This window comes from Pempheris klunzingeri, chromosome 9 (genome assembly GCF_042242105.1).
Source record: "Pempheris klunzingeri isolate RE-2024b chromosome 9, fPemKlu1.hap1, whole genome shotgun sequence".
NCBI classification, from domain to species: domain Eukaryota; kingdom Metazoa; phylum Chordata; class Actinopteri; order Acropomatiformes; family Pempheridae; genus Pempheris; species Pempheris klunzingeri.
In genome coordinates, this window is record NC_092020.1 from 8,297,347 (window position 1) to 8,314,458 (window position 17,112).

The 17,112-nt window shown below is 45.1% G+C and overlaps 13 non-coding genes across 13 annotated transcripts; all 13 read right to left on the reverse strand.

The window, feature by feature from the left end:
• Positions 1-517: 517 nt before the first annotated feature.
• trnal-uag (transfer RNA leucine (anticodon UAG)) lies at positions 518-599 on the reverse strand. The gene has a single exon. It is a non-coding gene; the product is annotated as a tRNA-Leu (tRNA).
• Positions 600-1,247: 648 nt separating this feature from the next.
• Positions 1,248-1,330, reverse strand: trnal-aag (transfer RNA leucine (anticodon AAG)). The gene has a single exon. It is a non-coding gene; the product is annotated as a tRNA-Leu (tRNA).
• Positions 1,331-1,757: 427 nt separating this feature from the next.
• Positions 1,758-1,829, reverse strand: trnam-cau (transfer RNA methionine (anticodon CAU)). Its single transcript has one exon. It is a non-coding gene; the product is annotated as a tRNA-Met (tRNA).
• Positions 1,830-3,832: 2,003 nt separating this feature from the next.
• trnal-uag (transfer RNA leucine (anticodon UAG)) lies at positions 3,833-3,914 on the reverse strand. The gene has a single exon. It is a non-coding gene; the product is annotated as a tRNA-Leu (tRNA).
• Positions 3,915-4,562: 648 nt separating this feature from the next.
• Positions 4,563-4,645, reverse strand: trnal-aag (transfer RNA leucine (anticodon AAG)). The gene has a single exon. It is a non-coding gene; the product is annotated as a tRNA-Leu (tRNA).
• A 779-nt stretch (positions 4,646-5,424) lies between these two features.
• On the reverse strand, positions 5,425-5,496 carry trnam-cau (transfer RNA methionine (anticodon CAU)). The gene has a single exon. It is a non-coding gene; the product is annotated as a tRNA-Met (tRNA).
• Positions 5,497-7,499: 2,003 nt separating this feature from the next.
• trnal-uag (transfer RNA leucine (anticodon UAG)) lies at positions 7,500-7,581 on the reverse strand. Its single transcript has one exon. It is a non-coding gene; the product is annotated as a tRNA-Leu (tRNA).
• A 648-nt stretch (positions 7,582-8,229) lies between these two features.
• Positions 8,230-8,312, reverse strand: trnal-aag (transfer RNA leucine (anticodon AAG)). Its single transcript has one exon. It is a non-coding gene; the product is annotated as a tRNA-Leu (tRNA).
• Positions 8,313-9,091: 779 nt separating this feature from the next.
• On the reverse strand, positions 9,092-9,163 carry trnam-cau (transfer RNA methionine (anticodon CAU)). The gene has a single exon. It is a non-coding gene; the product is annotated as a tRNA-Met (tRNA).
• A 1,336-nt stretch (positions 9,164-10,499) lies between these two features.
• Positions 10,500-10,571, reverse strand: trnam-cau (transfer RNA methionine (anticodon CAU)). Its single transcript has one exon. It is a non-coding gene; the product is annotated as a tRNA-Met (tRNA).
• A 2,355-nt stretch (positions 10,572-12,926) lies between these two features.
• trnal-aag (transfer RNA leucine (anticodon AAG)) lies at positions 12,927-13,008 on the reverse strand. The gene has a single exon. It is a non-coding gene; the product is annotated as a tRNA-Leu (tRNA).
• Positions 13,009-14,292: 1,284 nt separating this feature from the next.
• On the reverse strand, positions 14,293-14,374 carry trnal-aag (transfer RNA leucine (anticodon AAG)). Its single transcript has one exon. It is a non-coding gene; the product is annotated as a tRNA-Leu (tRNA).
• Positions 14,375-16,172: 1,798 nt separating this feature from the next.
• On the reverse strand, positions 16,173-16,254 carry trnal-aag (transfer RNA leucine (anticodon AAG)). The gene has a single exon. It is a non-coding gene; the product is annotated as a tRNA-Leu (tRNA).
• Between the last annotated feature and the right edge of the window lie 858 nt (positions 16,255-17,112).

A 17,112-nucleotide genomic window follows, 5' to 3' on the forward strand; every position in this document is an offset into this window, starting at 1 on the left:
AAAACGTATTCCTTGCGTGAAAACATTACATTGCGATGCTGAATGCATCCGCTGCGCCACTCTGCTTACAGTTTTAGGGTTTGGGGCTTGCGCACTAGGATTTACTAATCTGTTGTGATTGTGCAAAAATCTCGTGATTCACGGGAACTACAGATGCAAGACAGAGAACAATGTTAGCAATTGCTTCTTTTTGGATAAAACTGGTGAGCCTCAGCTTCAGCGCTCAAGACCATTCAGCCGCACTGCCTCCATTTCCAGAATTTTATATTGGTCGTCAATAGGTCTTTTGTCAACGATGGGCAAAATAGTACATTGTCTTTGTAAGCAAACAGATGAACGTGCTGCCGTCTAGTGGTTCTGAGGAAAAACTGTTCCATAGTTTGCTTCAGGGCCGGCTTTGCTAATTCACAACCAATCAAATGCTTGCCTATACTTTACACAATGTTACCATAGGCTTCAGCCCTTCCAAGCCTGGTCCTGCTTTAGAAGAGCAACAGAGGTTGCCTTCATTTTCAAGTGGCAGTGGTGGGATTCGAACCTACGCCTCCTGAGAGACTGGAGCCTAAATCCAGCGCCTTTGACCACTCGGCCACACTACCTGACAAGGAGCTTCTGTCATCACTAACTCAGTGACAAAGTGAGGAAGCCACACAGGGTGGATCCAAAACGTATTCCTTGCGTGAAAACATTACATTGCGATGCTGATAGTCCACAGTATTTGCTATTAGGAGAGGATGGTTTCTGTCCATCGACCTTTGGGTTCCACGCCAGAATGCATCCACTGCGCCACTCTGCTTGCAGTTTTAGGCTTTGGGGCTTGCGCACTAGGATTTACTAATCTGTTATGATTGTGCAAAAATCTCGTGATTCACGAGAACTACAGATGCACGATAGAGAACAATGTTAGCAATTGCTTCTTTTTGGATAAAACTGGTGAGCCTCAACTTCAGCGCTCAAGACCATTCAGCCGCACTGCCTCCATTTCCAGAATTTTATATTGGTCGTCAATAGGTCTTTTGTCAACGATGGGCAAAATAGTACATTGTCTTTGTAAGCTAACAGATGAACGTGCTGCCGTCTAGTGGTTCTGAGGAAAAACTGCTCCATAGTTTGCTTCAGGGCCAACTTTGCTAATTCACGACCAATCAAATGCTTGCCTATACTTTACACAATGTTACCATTGACTTCAGCCCTTCCAAGCCTGGTCCTGCTTTAGAACGGCAACAGAGATTACCTTCATTGTCAAGTGGCAGTGGTGGGATTCGAACCCACGCCTCCTGAGAGGACTGGAGCCTTAATCCAGCACCTTTGACCACTCGGCCACACTACCTGACAAGGAGCGTCTGTCATCACTAACTCAGTGACAAAGTGAGGAAGCCACACAGGGTGGCTCCATGGAGATATTTCAAAGCATAAAATACAGATATTATTGCTAGGCATTACTGAACGACATAAGGTACCTGAAATGTGAATTTTGTGTCCACAGCACTGAAGAAAGACATCCAGCCCTAGACGCTTGTGCCATTAAGTCCCTGTTCACTTGAAAACATTGAAATGACAATGTGCGTGACAAACCTGGACCAGCACAGATGGGACTTGACACAATAAAGTGCTTGCAAAAATCACAGTGAATCATTTGGCATACTGTAGAACGAACAGCATCCTATGGACATTCCCAAGTTCACTCCAAGAACTTTGAATGTAAATCCTGGAAATTGGGACAGCATGGGGCTTTACCATTCCAAATAGCTCACAGTTAGCAGAGGATGGTTTCGATCCATCGACCTCTGGGTTATGGGCCCAGCACGCTTCCACTGCGCCACTCTGCTCTCCCATTTGCTGGTCAGGGCTTGCCCACCAGTCACTTATTAACCATTTATGTCTGATAAGATATTGGAAGTCACGGCAAAACGTATTCCTTGTGTGAAAACATTACATTGCGATGCTGATAGTCGAGAATATTGACTATGAAAATCGCAGCGAAGCATTTGGCATACTGTAGAACGAACAGCATCCTATGGACATTCCCAAGTTCACTCCAAGAACTTTGAATGTAAATCCAGGAAATTGGGACAGCATGGGGCTTTACCATTCCAAATAGCTCACAGTTAGCAGAGGATGGTTTCGATCCATCGACCTCTGGGTTATGGGCCCAGCACGCTTCCGCTGCGCCACTCTGCTCTCCCATTTGCTGGTCAGGGCTTGCCCACCAGTCACTTATTAACCATTTATGTCTGATAAGATATTGGAAGTCACGGCAAAACGTATTCCTTGTGTGAAAACATTACATTGCGATGCTGATAGTCGAGAATATTGACTATGAAAATTGCAGTGAAGCATTTGGCATACTGTAGAACGAACAGCATCCTATGGACATTCCCAAGTTCACTCCAAGAACTTTGAATGTAAATCCTGGAAATTGGGACAGCATGGGGCTTTACCATTCCAAATAGCTCACAGTTAGCAGAGGATGGTTTCGATCCATCGACCTCTGGGTTATGGGCCCAGCACGCTTCCGCTGCGCCACTCTGCTCTCCCATTTGCTGGTCAGGGCTTGCCCACCAGTCACTTATTAATCATTTATGTCTGTAACGATATAGGAATTCACGGCAAAACGTATTCCTTGTGTGAAAACATTACATTGCGATGCTGATAGTCTAGAATATTGACTATGAAAATTGCAGCGAAGCATTTGGCATACTGTAGAACGAACAGCATCCTATGGACATTCCCAAGTTCACTCCAAGAACTTTGAATGTAAATCCTGGAAATTGGGACAGCATGGGGCTTTAACATTCCAAATAGCTCACAGTTAGCAGAGGATGGTTTCGATCCATCGACCTCTGGGTTATGGGCCCAGCACACTTCCGCTGCGCCACTCTGCTCTCCCATTTGCTGGTCAGGGCTTGCCCACCAGTCACTTATTAATCATTTATGTCTGTAACGATATAGGAATTCACAGCAAAACGTATTCCTTGTGTGAAAACATTACATTGCAATGCTGATAGTCTAGAATATTGACTATGAAAATTGCAGCGAAGCATTTGGCATACTGTAGAACGAACAGCATCCTATGGACATTCCCAAGTTCACTCCAAGAACTTTGAATGTAAATCCTGGAAATTGGGACAGCATGGGGCTTTACCATTCCAAATAGCTCACAGTTAGCAGAGGATGGTTTCGATCCATCGACCTCTGGGTTATGGGCCCAGCACGCTTCCGCTGCGCCACTCTGCTCTCCCATTTGCTGGTCAGGGCTTGCCCACCAGTCACTTATTAATCATTTATGTCTGTAAAGATATTGGAATTCACGGCAAAACGTATTCCTTGCGTGAAAACATTACATTGCGATGCTGAATGCATCCGCTGCGCCACTCTGCTTACAGTTTTAGGGTTTGGGGCTTGCGCACTAGGATTTACTAATCTGTTGTGATTGTGCAAAAATCTCGTGATTCACGGGAACTACAGATGCAAGACAGAGAACAATGTTAGCAATTGCTTCTTTTTGGATAAAACTGGTGAGCCTCAGCTTCAGCGCTCAAGACCATTCAGCCGCACTGCCTCCATTTCCAGAATTTTATATTGGTCGTCAATAGGTCTTTTGTCAACGATGGGCAAAATAGTACATTGTCTTTGTAAGCAAACAGATGAACGTGCTGCCGTCTAGTGGTTCTGAGGAAAAACTGTTCCATAGTTTGCTTCAGGGCCGGCTTTGCTAATTCACAACCAATCAAATGCTTGCCTAGACTTTACACAATGTTACCATAGGCTTCAGCCCTTCCAAGCCTGGTCCTGCTTTAGAAGAGCAACAGAGGTTGCCTTCATTTTCAAGTGGCAGTGGTGGGATTCGAACCCACGCCTCCTGAGAGACTGGAGCCTAAATCCAGCGCCTTTGACCACTCGGCCACACTACCTGACAAGGAGCTTCTGTCATCACTAACTCAGTGACAAAGTGAGGAAGCCACACAGGGTGGATCCAAAACGTATTCCTTGCGTGAAAACATTACATTGCGATGCTGATAGTCCACAGTATTTGCTATTAGGAGAGGATGGTTTCTGTCCATCGACCTTTGGGTTCCACGCCAGAATGCATCCACTGCGCCACTCTGCTTGCAGTTTTAGGCTTTGGGGCTTGCGCACTAGGATTTACTAATCTGTTATGATTGTGCAAAAATCTCGTGATTCACGAGAACTACAGATGCACGATAGAGAACAATGTTAGCAATTGCTTCTTTTTGGATAAAACTGGTGAGCCTCAACTTCAGCGCTCAAGACCATTCAGCCGCACTGCCTCCATTTCCAGAATTTTATATTGGTCGTCAATAGGTCTTTTGTCAACGATGGGCAAAATAGTACATTGTCTTTGTAAGCTAACAGATGAACGTGCTGCCGTCTAGTGGTTCTGAGGAAAAACTGCTCCATAGTTTGCTTCAGGGCCAACTTTGCTAATTCACGACCAATCAAATGCTTGCCTATACTTTACACAATGTTACCATTGACTTCAGCCCTTCCAAGCCTGGTCCTGCTTTAGAACGGCAACAGAGATTACCTTCATTGTCAAGTGGCAGTGGTGGGATTCGAACCCACGCCTCCTGAGAGGACTGGAGCCTTAATCCAGCACCTTTGACCACTCGGCCACACTACCTGACAAGGAGCGTCTGTCATCACTAACTCAGTGACAAAGTGAGGAAGCCACACAGGGTGGCTCCATGGAGATATTTCAAAGCATAAAATACAGATATTATTGCTAGGCATTACTGAACGACATAAGGTACCTGAAATGTGAATTTTGTGTCCACAGCACTGAAGAAAGACATCCAGCCCTAGACGCTTGTGCCATTAAGTCCCTGTTCACTTGAAAACATTGAAATGACAATGTGCGTGACAAACCTGGACCAGCACAGATGGGACTTGACACAATAAAGTGCTTGCAAAAATCACAGTGAATCATTTGGCATACTGTAGAACGAACAGCAACCTATGGACATTCCCAAGTTCACTCCAAGAACTTTGAATGTAAATCCAGGAAATTGGGACAGCATGGTGCTTTACCATTCCAAATAGCTCACAGTTAGCAGAGGATGGTTTCGATCCATCGACCTCTGGGTTATGGGCCCAGCACGCTTCCGCTGCGCCACTCTGCTCTCCCATTTGCTGGTCAGGGCTTGCCCACCAGTCACTTATTAACCATTTATGTCTGATAAGATATTGGAAGTCACGGCAAAACGTATTCCTTGTGTGAAAACATTACATTGCGATGCTGATAGTCGAGAATATTGACTATGAAAATTGCAGCGAAGCATTTGGCATACTGTAGAACGAACAGCATCCTATGGACATTCCCAAGTTCACTCCAAGAACTTTGAATGTAAATCCTGGAAATTGGGACAGCATGGGGCTTTACCATTCCAAATAGCTCACAGTTAGCAGAGGATGGTTTCGATCCATCGACCTCTGGGTTATGGGCCCAGCACGCTTCCACTGCGCCACTCTGCTCTCCCATTTGCTGGTCAGGGCTTGCCCACCAGTCACTTATTAACCATTTATGTCTGATAAGATATTGGAAGTCACGGCAAAACGTATTCCTTGTGTGAAAACATTACATTGCGATGCTGATAGTCGAGAATATTGACTATGAAAATCGCAGCGAAGCATTTGGCATACTGTAGAACGAACAGCATCCTATGGACATTCCCAAGTTCACTCCAAGAACTTTGAATGTAAATCCAGGAAATTGGGACAGCATGGTGCTTTACCATTCCAAATAGCTCACAGTTAGCAGAGGATGGTTTCGATCCATCGACCTCTGGGTTATGGGCCCAGCACGCTTCCGCTGCGCCACTCTGCTCTCCCATTTGCTGGTCAGGGCTTGCCCACCAGTCACTTATTAATCATTTATGTCTGTAACGATATAGGAATTCACGGCAAAACGTATTCCTTGTGTGAAAACATTACATTGCGATGCTGATAGTCTAGAATATTGACTATGAAAATTGCAGCGAAGCATTTGGCATACTGTAGAACGAACAGCATCCTATGGACATTCCCAAGTTCACTCCAAGAACTTTGAATGTAAATCCTGGAAATTGGGACAGCATGGGGCTTTACCATTCCAAATAGCTCACAGTTAGCAGAGGATGGTTTCGATCCATCGACCTCTGGGTTATGGGCCCAGCACGCTTCCGCTGCGCCACTCTGCTCTCCCATTTGCTGGTCAGGGCTTGCCCACCAGTCACTTATTAATCATTTATGTCTGTAACGATATAGGAATTCACGGCAAAACGTATTCCTTGTGTGAAAACATTACATTGCGATGCTGATAGTCTAGAATATTGACTATGAAAATTGCAGCGAAGCATTTGGCATACTGTAGAACGAACAGCATCCTATGGACATTCCCAAGTTCACTCCAAGAACTTTGAATGTAAATCCAGGAAATTGGGACAGCATGGGGGTTTACCATTCCAAACAGCTCACAGTTAGCAGAGGATGGTTTCGATCCATCGACCTCTGGGTTATGGGCCCAGCACGCTTCCGCTGCGCCACTCTGCTCTCCCATTTGCTGGTCAGGGCTTGCCCACCAGTCACTTATTAATCATTTATGTCTGTAACGATATAGGAATTCACAGCAAAACGTATTCCTTGTGTGAAAACATTACATTGCAATGCTGATAGTCTAGAATATTGACTATGAAAATTGCAGCGAAGCATTTGGCATACTGTAGAACGAACAGCATCCTATGGACATTCCCAAGTTCACTCCAAGAACTTTGAATGTAAATCCTGGAAATTGGGACAGCATGGGGCTTTACCATTCCAAATAGCTCACAGTTAGCAGAGGATGGTTTCGATCCATCGACCTCTGGGTTATGGGCCCAGCACGCTTCCGCTGCGCCACTCTGCTCTCCCATTTGCTGGTCAGGGCTTGCCCACCAGTCACTTATTAATCATTTATGTCTGTAAAGATATTGGAATTCACGGCAAAACGTATTCCTTGCGTGAAAACATTACATTGCGATGCTGAATGCATCCGCTGCGCCACTCTGCTTACAGTTTTAGGGTTTGGGGCTTGCGCACTAGGATTTACTAATCTGTTGTGATTGTGCAAAAATCTCGTGATTCACGGGAACTACAGATGCAAGACAGAGAACAATGTTAGCAATTGCTTCTTTTTGGATAAAACTGGTGAGCCTCAGCTTCAGCGCTCAAGACCATTCAGCCGCACTGCCTCCATTTCCAGAATTTTATATTGGTCGTCAATAGGTCTTTTGTCAACGATGGGCAAAATAGTACATTGTCTTTGTAAGCAAACAGATGAACGTGCTGCCGTCTAGTGGTTCTGAGGAAAAACTGTTCCATAGTTTGCTTCAGGGCCGGCTTTGCTAATTCACAACCAATCAAATGCTTGCCTATACTTTACACAATGTTACCATAGGCTTCAGCCCTTCCAAGCCTGGTCCTGCTTTAGAAGAGCAACAGAGGTTGCCTTCATTTTCAAGTGGCAGTGGTGGGATTCGAACCCACGCCTCCTGAGAGACTGGAGCCTAAATCCAGCGCCTTTGACCACTCGGCCACACTACCTGACAAGGAGCTTCTGTCATCACTAACTCAGTGACAAAGTGAGGAAGCCACACAGGGTGGATCCAAAACGTATTCCTTGCGTGAAAACATTACATTGCGATGCTGATAGTCCACAGTATTTGCTATTAGGAGAGGATGGTTTCTGTCCATCGACCTTTGGGTTCCACGCCAGAATGCATCCACTGCGCCACTCTGCTTGCAGTTTTAGGCTTTGGGGCTTGCGCACTAGGATTTACTAATCTGTTATGATTGTGCAAAAATCTCGTGATTCACGAGAACTACAGATGCACGATAGAGAACAATGTTAGCAATTGCTTCTTTTTGGATAAAACTGGTGAGCCTCAACTTCAGCGCTCAAGACCATTCAGCCGCACTGCCTCCATTTCCAGAATTTTATATTGGTCGTCAATAGGTCTTTTGTCAACGATGGGCAAAATAGTACATTGTCTTTGTAAGCTAACAGATGAACGTGCTGCCGTCTAGTGGTTCTGAGGAAAAACTGCTCCATAGTTTGCTTCAGGGCCAACTTTGCTAATTCACGACCAATCAAATGCTTGCCTATACTTTACACAATGTTACCATTGACTTCAGCCCTTCCAAGCCTGGTCCTGCTTTAGAACGGCAACAGAGATTACCTTCATTGTCAAGTGGCAGTGGTGGGATTCGAACCCACGCCTCCTGAGAGGACTGGAGCCTTAATCCAGCACCTTTGACCACTCGGCCACACTACCTGACAAGGAGCGTCTGTCATCACTAACTCAGTGACAAAGTGAGGAAGCCACACAGGGTGGCTCCATGGAGATATTTCAAAGCATAAAATACAGATATTATTGCTAGGCATTACTGAACGACATAAGGTACCTGAAATGTGAATTTTGTGTCCACAGCACTGAAGAAAGACATCCAGCCCTAGACGCTTGTGCCATTAAGTCCCTGTTCACTTGAAAACATTGAAATGACAATGTGCGTGACAAACCTGGACCAGCACAGATGGGACTTGACACAATAAAGTGCTTGCAAAAATCACAGTGAATCATTTGGCATACTGTAGAACGAACAGCAACCTATGGACATTCCCAAGTTCACTCCAAGAACTTTGAATGTAAATCCAGGAAATTGGGACAGCATGGTGCTTTACCATTCCAAATAGCTCACAGTTAGCAGAGGATGGTTTCGATCCATCGACCTCTGGGTTATGGGCCCAGCACGCTTCCGCTGCGCCACTCTGCTCTCCCATTTGCTGGTCAGGGCTTGCCCACCAGTCACTTATTAACCATTTATGTCTGATAAGATATTGGAAGTCACGGCAAAACGTATTCCTTGTGTGAAAACATTACATTGCGATGCTGATAGTCGAGAATATTGACTATGAAAATTGCAGCGAAGCATTTGGCATACTGTAGAACGAACAGCATCCTATGGACATTCCCAAGTTCACTCCAAGAACTTTGAATGTAAATCCTGGAAATTGGGACAGCATGGGGCTTTACCATTCCAAATAGCTCACAGTTAGCAGAGGATGGTTTCGATCCATCGACCTCTGGGTTATGGGCCCAGCACGCTTCCACTGCGCCACTCTGCTCTCCCATTTGCTGGTCAGGGCTTGCCCACCAGTCACTTATTAACCATTTATGTCTGATAAGATATTGGAAGTCACGGCAAAACGTATTCCTTGTGTGAAAACATTACATTGCGATGCTGATAGTCGAGAATATTGACTATGAAAATCGCAGCGAAGCATTTGGCATACTGTAGAACGAACAGCATCCTATGGACATTCCCAAGTTCACTCCAAGAACTTTGAATGTAAATCCAGGAAATTGGGACAGCATGGTGCTTTACCATTCCAAATAGCTCACAGTTAGCAGAGGATGGTTTCGATCCATCGACCTCTGGGTTATGGGCCCAGCACGCTTCCGCTGCGCCACTCTGCTCTCCCATTTGCTGGTCAGGGCTTGCCCACCAGTCACTTATTAATCATTTATGTCTGTAACGATATAGGAATTCACGGCAAAACGTATTCCTTGTGTGAAAACATTACATTGCGATGCTGATAGTCTAGAATATTGACTATGAAAATTGCAGCGAAGCATTTGGCATACTGTAGAACGAACAGCATCCTATGGACATTCCCAAGTTCACTCCAAGAACTTTGAATGTAAATCCTGGAAATTGGGACAGCATGGGGCTTTACCATTCCAAATAGCTCACAGTTAGCAGAGGATGGTTTCGATCCATCGACCTCTGGGTTATGGGCCCAGCACGCTTCCGCTGCGCCACTCTGCTCTCCCATTTGCTGGTCAGGGCTTGCCCACCAGTCACTTATTAATCATTTATGTCTGTAACGATATAGGAATTCACGGCAAAACGTATTCCTTGTGTGAAAACATTACATTGCGATGCTGATAGTCTAGAATATTGACTATGAAAATTGCAGCGAAGCATTTGGCATACTGTAGAACGAACAGCATCCTATGGACATTCCCAAGTTCACTCCAAGAACTTTGAATGTAAATCCTGGAAATTGGGACAGCATGGGGCTTTACCATTCCAAATAGCTCACAGTTAGCAGAGGATGGTTTCGATCCATCGACCTCTGGGTTATGGGCCCAGCACGCTTCCGCTGCGCCACTCTGCTCTCCCATTTGCTGGTCAGGGCTTGCCCACCAGTCACTTATTAATCATTTATGTCTGTAACGATATAGGAATTCACGGCAAAACGTATTCCTTGTGTGAAAACATTACATTGCGATGCTGATAGTCTAGAATATTGACTATGAAAATTGCAGCGAAGCATTTGGCATACTGTAGAACGAACAGCATCCTATGGACATTCCCAAGTTCACTCCAAGAACTTTGAATGTAAATCCTGGAAATTGGGACAGCATGGGGCTTTACCATTCCAAATAGCTCACAGTTAGCAGAGGATGGTTTCGATCCATCGACCTCTGGGTTATGGGCCCAGCACGCTTCCACTGCGCCACTCTGCTCTCCCATTTGCTGGTCAGGGCTTGCCCACCAGTCACTTATTAACCATTTATGTCTGATAAGATATTGGAAGTCACGGCAAAACGTATTCCTTGTGTGAAAACATTACATTGCGATGCTGATAGTCGAGAATATTGACTATGAAAATCGCAGCGAAGCATTTGGCATACTGTAGAACGAACAGCATCCTATGGACATTCCCAAGTTCACTCCAAGAACTTTGAATGTAAATCCAGGAAATTGGGACAGCATGGTGCTTTACCATTCCAAATAGCTCACAGTTAGCAGAGGATGGTTTCGATCCATCGACCTCTGGGTTATGGGCCCAGCACGCTTCCGCTGCGCCACTCTGCTCTCCCATTTGCTGGTCAGGGCTTGCCCACCAGTCACTTATTAATCATTTATGTCTGTAACGATATAGGAATTCACGGCAAAACGTATTCCTTGTGTGAAAACATTACATTGCGATGCTGATAGTCTAGAATATTGACTATGAAAATTGCAGCGAAGCATTTGGCATACTGTAGAACGAACAGCATCCTATGGACATTCCCAAGTTCACTCCAAGAACTTTGAATGTAAATCCTGGAAATTGGGACAGCATGGGGCTTTACCATTCCAAATAGCTCACAGTTAGCAGAGGATGGTTTCGATCCATCGACCTCTGGGTTATGGGCCCAGCACGCTTCCGCTGCGCCACTCTGCTCTCCCATTTGCTGGTCAGGGCTTGCCCACCAGTCACTTATTAATCATTTATGTCTGTAACGATATAGGAATTCACGGCAAAACGTATTCCTTGTGTGAAAACATTACATTGCGATGCTGATAGTCTAGAATATTGACTATGAAAATTGCAGCGAAGCATTTGGCATACTGTAGAACGAACAGCATCCTATGGACATTCCCAAGTTCACTCCAAGAACTTTGAATGTAAATCCTGGAAATTGGGACAGCATGGGGCTTTACCATTCCAAATAGCTCACAGTTAGCAGAGGATGGTTTCGATCCATCGACCTCTGGGTTATGGGCCCAGCACGCTTCCGCTGCGCCACTCTGCTCTCCCATTTGCTGGTCAGGGCTTGCCCACCAGTCACTTATTAATCATTTATGTCTGTAACGATATAGGAATTCACGGCAAAACGTATTCCTTGTGTGAAAACATTACATTGCGATGCTGATAGTCTAGAATATTGACTATGAAAATTGCAGCGAAGCATTTGGCATACTGTAGAACGAACAGCATCCTATGGACATTCCCAAGTTCACTCCAAGAACTTTGAATGTAAATCCAGGAAATTGGGACAGCATGGGGGTTTACCATTCCAAACAGCTCACAGTTAGCAGAGGATGGTTTCGATCCATCGACCTCTGGGTTATGGGCCCAGCACGCTTCCGCTGCGCCACTCTGCTCTCCCATTTGCTGGTCAGGGCTTGCCCACCAGTCACTTATTAATCATTTATGTCTGTAACGATATAGGAATTCACAGCAAAACGTATTCCTTGTGTGAAAACATTACATTGCAATGCTGATAGTCTAGAATATTGACTATGAAAATTGCAGCGAAGCATTTGGCATACTGTAGAACGAACAGCATCCTATGGACATTCCCAAGTTCACTCCAAGAACTTTGAATGTAAATCCTGGAAATTGGGACAGCATGGGGCTTTACCATTCCAAATAGCTCACAGTTAGCAGAGGATGGTTTCGATCCATCGACCTCTGGGTTATGGGCCCAGCACGCTTCCGCTGCGCCACTCTGCTCTCCCATTTGCTGGTCAGGGCTTGCCCACCAGTCACTTATTAATCATTTATGTCTGTAAAGATATTGGAATTCACGGCAAAACGTATTCCTTGCGTGAAAACATTACATTGCGATGCTGAATGCATCCGCTGCGCCACTCTGCTTACAGTTTTAGGGTTTGGGGCTTGCGCACTAGGATTTACTAATCTGTTGTGATTGTGCAAAAATCTCGTGATTCACGGGAACTACAGATGCAAGACAGAGAACAATGTTAGCAATTGCTTCTTTTTGGATAAAACTGGTGAGCCTCAGCTTCAGCGCTCAAGACCATTCAGCCGCACTGCCTCCATTTCCAGAATTTTATATTGGTCGTCAATAGGTCTTTTGTCAACGATGGGCAAAATAGTACATTGTCTTTGTAAGCAAACAGATGAACGTGCTGCCGTCTAGTGGTTCTGAGGAAAAACTGTTCCATAGTTTGCTTCAGGGCCGGCTTTGCTAATTCACAACCAATCAAATGCTTGCCTATACTTTACACAATGTTACCATAGGCTTCAGCCCTTCCAAGCCTGGTCCTGCTTTAGAACGGCAACAGAGATTACCTTCATTGTCAAGTGGCAGTGGTGGGATTCGAACCCACGCCTCCTGAGAGACTGGAGCCTTAATCCAGCGCCTTTGACCACTCGGCCACACTACCTGACAAGGAGCGTCTGTCATCACTAACTCAGTGACAAAGTGAGGAAGCCACACAGGGTGGCTCCATGGAGATATTTCAAAGCATAAAATACAGATATTATTGCTAGGCATTACTGAACGACATAAGGTACCTGAAATGTGAATTTTGTGTCCACAGCACTGAAGAAAGACATCCAGCCCTAGACGCTTGTGCCATTAAGTCCCTGTTCACTTGAAAACATTGAAATGACAATGTGCGTGACAAACCTAGACCAGCACAGATGGGACTTGACACAATAAAGTGCTTGCAAAAATCACAGTGAATCATTTGGCATACTGTAGAACGAACAGCATCCTAAGTTCACTCCAAGAACTTTGAATGTAAATCCTGGAAATTGGGACAGCATGGGGCTTTACCATTCCAAATAGCTCACAGTTAGCAGAGGATGGTTTCGATCCATCGACCTCTGGGTTATGGGCCCAGCACGCTTCCGCTGCGCCACTCTGCTCTCCCATTTGCTGGTCAGGGCTTGCCCACCAGTCACTTATTAATCATTTATGTCTGTAACGATATAGGAATTCACGGCAAAACGTATTCCTTGTGTGAAAACATTACATTGCGATGCTGATAGTCTAGAATATTGACTATGAAAATTGCAGCGAAGCATTTGGCATACTGTAGAACGAACAGCATCCTATGGACATTCCCAAGTTCACTCCAAGAACTTTGAATGTAAATCCTGGAAATTGGGACAGCATGGGGCTTTACCATCCCAAATAGCTCACAGTTAGCAGAGGATGGTTTCGATCCATCGACCTCTGGGTTATGGAATGCATCCGCTGCGCCACTCTGCTTGCAGTTTTAGGCTTTAGGGCTTGCGCACTAGGATTTACTAATCTGTTATGATTGTGCAAAAATCTCGTGATTCACGAGAACTACAGATGCACGATAGAGAACAATGTTAGCAATTGCTTCTTTTTGGATGAAACTGGTGAGCCTCAACTTCAGCGCTCAAGACCATTCAGCCGCACTGCCTCCATTTCCAGAATTTTATATTGGTCGTCAATAGGTCTTTTGTCAACGATGGGCAAAATAGTACATTGTCTTTGTAAGCTAACAGATGAACGTGCTGCCGTCTAGTGGTTCTGAGGAAAAACTGCTCCATAGTTTGCTTCAGGGCCGACTTTGCTAATTCACAACCAATCAAATGCTTGCCTAGACTTTACACAATGTTACCATTGGCTTCAGCCCTTCCAAGCCTGGTCCTGCTTTAGAACGGCAACAGAGATTACCTTCATTGTCAAGTGGCAGTGGTGGGATTCGAACCCACGCCTCCTGAGAGACTGGAGCCTTAATCCAGCGCCTTTGACCACTCGGCCACACTACCTGACAAGGAGCGTCTGTCATCACTAACTCAGTGACAAAGTGAGGAAGCCACACAGGGTGGCTCCATGGAGATATTTCAAAGCATAAAATACAGATATTATTGCTAGGCATTACTGAACGACATAAGGTACCTGAAATGTGAATTTTGTGTCCACAGCACTGAAGAAAGACATCCAGCCCTAGACGCTTGTGCCATTAAGTCCCTGTTCACTTGAAAACATTGAAATGACAATGTGCATGACAAACCTGGACCAGCACAGATGGGACTTGACACAATAAAGTGCTTGCAAAAATCGCAGTGAATCATTTGGCATACTGTAGAACGAACAGCATCCTATGGACATTCCCAAGTTCACTCCAAGAACTTTGAATGTAAATCCAGGAAATTGGGACAGCATGGTGCTTTACCATTCCAAATAGCTCACAGTTAGCAGAGAATGGTTTCGATCCATCGACCTCTGGGTTATGGGCCCAGCACGCTTCCGCTGCGCCACTCTGCTCTCCCATTTGTTGGTCAGGGCTTGCCCACCAGTCACTTATTAACCATTTATGTCTGATAAGATATTGGAAGTCACGGCAAAACGTATTCCTTGTGTGAAAACATTACATTGCGATGCTGATAGTCTAGAATATTGACTATGAAAATTGCAGTGAAGCATTTGGCATACTGTAGAACGAACAGCATCCTATGGACATTCCCAAGTTCACTCCAAGAACTTTGAATGTAAATCCTGAAAATTGGGACAGCATGGGGCTTTAACATTCCAAATAGCTCACAGTTAGCAGAGGATGGTTTCGATCCATCGACCTCTGGGTTATGGGCCCAGCACGCTTCCGCTGCGCCACTCTGCTCTCCCATTTGCTGGTCAGGGCTTGCCCACCAGTCACTTATTAATCATTTATGTCTGTAACGATATAGGAATTCACGGCAAAACGTATTCCTTGTGTGAAAACATTACATTGCGATGCTGATAGTCTAGAATATTCACTATGAAAATCACAGCGAAGCATTTGGCATACTGTAGAACGAACAGCATCCTATGGACATTCCCAAGTTCACTCCAAGAACTTTGAATGTAAATCCAGGAAATTGGGACTGCATGGTGCTTTACCTTTCCAAATAGCTCACAGTTAGCAGAGGATGGTTTCGATCCATCGACCTCTGGGTTATGGGCCCAGCACGCTTCCGCTGCGCCACTCTGCTCTCCCATTTGCTGGTCAGGGCTTGCCCACCAGTCACTTATTAATCATTTATGTCTGTAAAGATATTGGAATTCACGGCAAAATGTATTCCTTGCGTGAAAACATTACATTGCGATGCTGAATGCATCTGCTGCGCCACTCTGCTTACAGTTTTAGGGTTTGGGGCTTGCGCACTAGGATTTACTAATCTGTTATGATTGTGCAAAAATCTCGTGATTCACGGGAACTACAGATGCAAGGCAGAGAACAATGTTAGCAATTGCTTCTTTTTGGATAAAACTGGTGAGCCTCAACTTCAGCGCTCAAGACCATTCAGCCGCACTGCCTCCATTTCCAGAATTTTATATTGGTCGTCAATAGGTCTTTTGTCAACGATGGGCAAAATAGTACATTGTCTTTGTAAGCTAACAGATGAACGTGCTGCCGTCTAGTGGTTCTGAGGAAAAACTGCTCCATAGTTTGCTTCAGGGCCGACTTTGCTAATTCACAACCAATCAAATGCTTGCCTAGACTTTACACAATGTTACCATTGGCTTCAGCCCTTCCAAGCCTGGTCCTGCTTTAGAACGGCAACAGAGATTACCTTCATTGTCAAGTGGCAGTGGTGGGATTCGAACCCACGCCTCCTGAGAGACTGGAGCCTTAATCCAGCGCCTTTGACCACTCGGCCACACTACTTGACAAGGAGCGTCTGTCATCACTAACTCAGTGACAAAGTGAGGAAGCCACACAGGGTGGCTCCATGGAGATATTTCAAAGCATAAAATACAGATATTATTGCTAGGCATTACTGAACGACATAAGGTACCTGAAATGTGAATTTTGTGTCCACAGCACTGAAGAAAGACATCCAGCCCTAGACGCTTGTGCCATTAAGTCCCTGTTCACTTGAAAACATTGAAATGACAATGTGCATGACAAACCTGGACCAGCACAGATGGGACTTGACACAATAAAGTGCTTGCAAAAATCGCAGTGAATCATTTGGCATACTGTAGAACGAACAGCATCCTATGGACATTCCCAAGTTCACTCCAAGAACTTTGAATGTAAATCCAGGAAATTGGGACAGCATGGTGCTTTACCATTCCAAATAGCTCACAGTTAGCAGAGAATGGTTTCGATCCATCGACCTCTGGGTTATGGGCCCAGCACGCTTCCGCTGCGCCACTCTGCTCTCCCATTTGCTGGTCAGGGCTTGCCCACCAGTCACTTATTAACCATTTATGTCTGATAAGATATTGGAAGTCACGGCAAAACGTATTCCTTGTGTGAAAACATTACATTGCGATGCTGATAGTCTAGAATATTGACTATGAAAATTGCAGTGAAGCATTTGGCATACTGTAGAACGAACAGCATCCTATGGACATTCCCAAGTTCACTCCAAGAACTTTGAATGTAAATCCTGAAAATTGGGACAGCATGGGGCTTTAACATTCCAAATAGCTCACAGTTAGCAGAGGATGGTTTCGATCCATCGACCTCTGGGTTATGGGCCCAGCACGCTTCCGCTGCGCCACTCTGCTCTCCCAT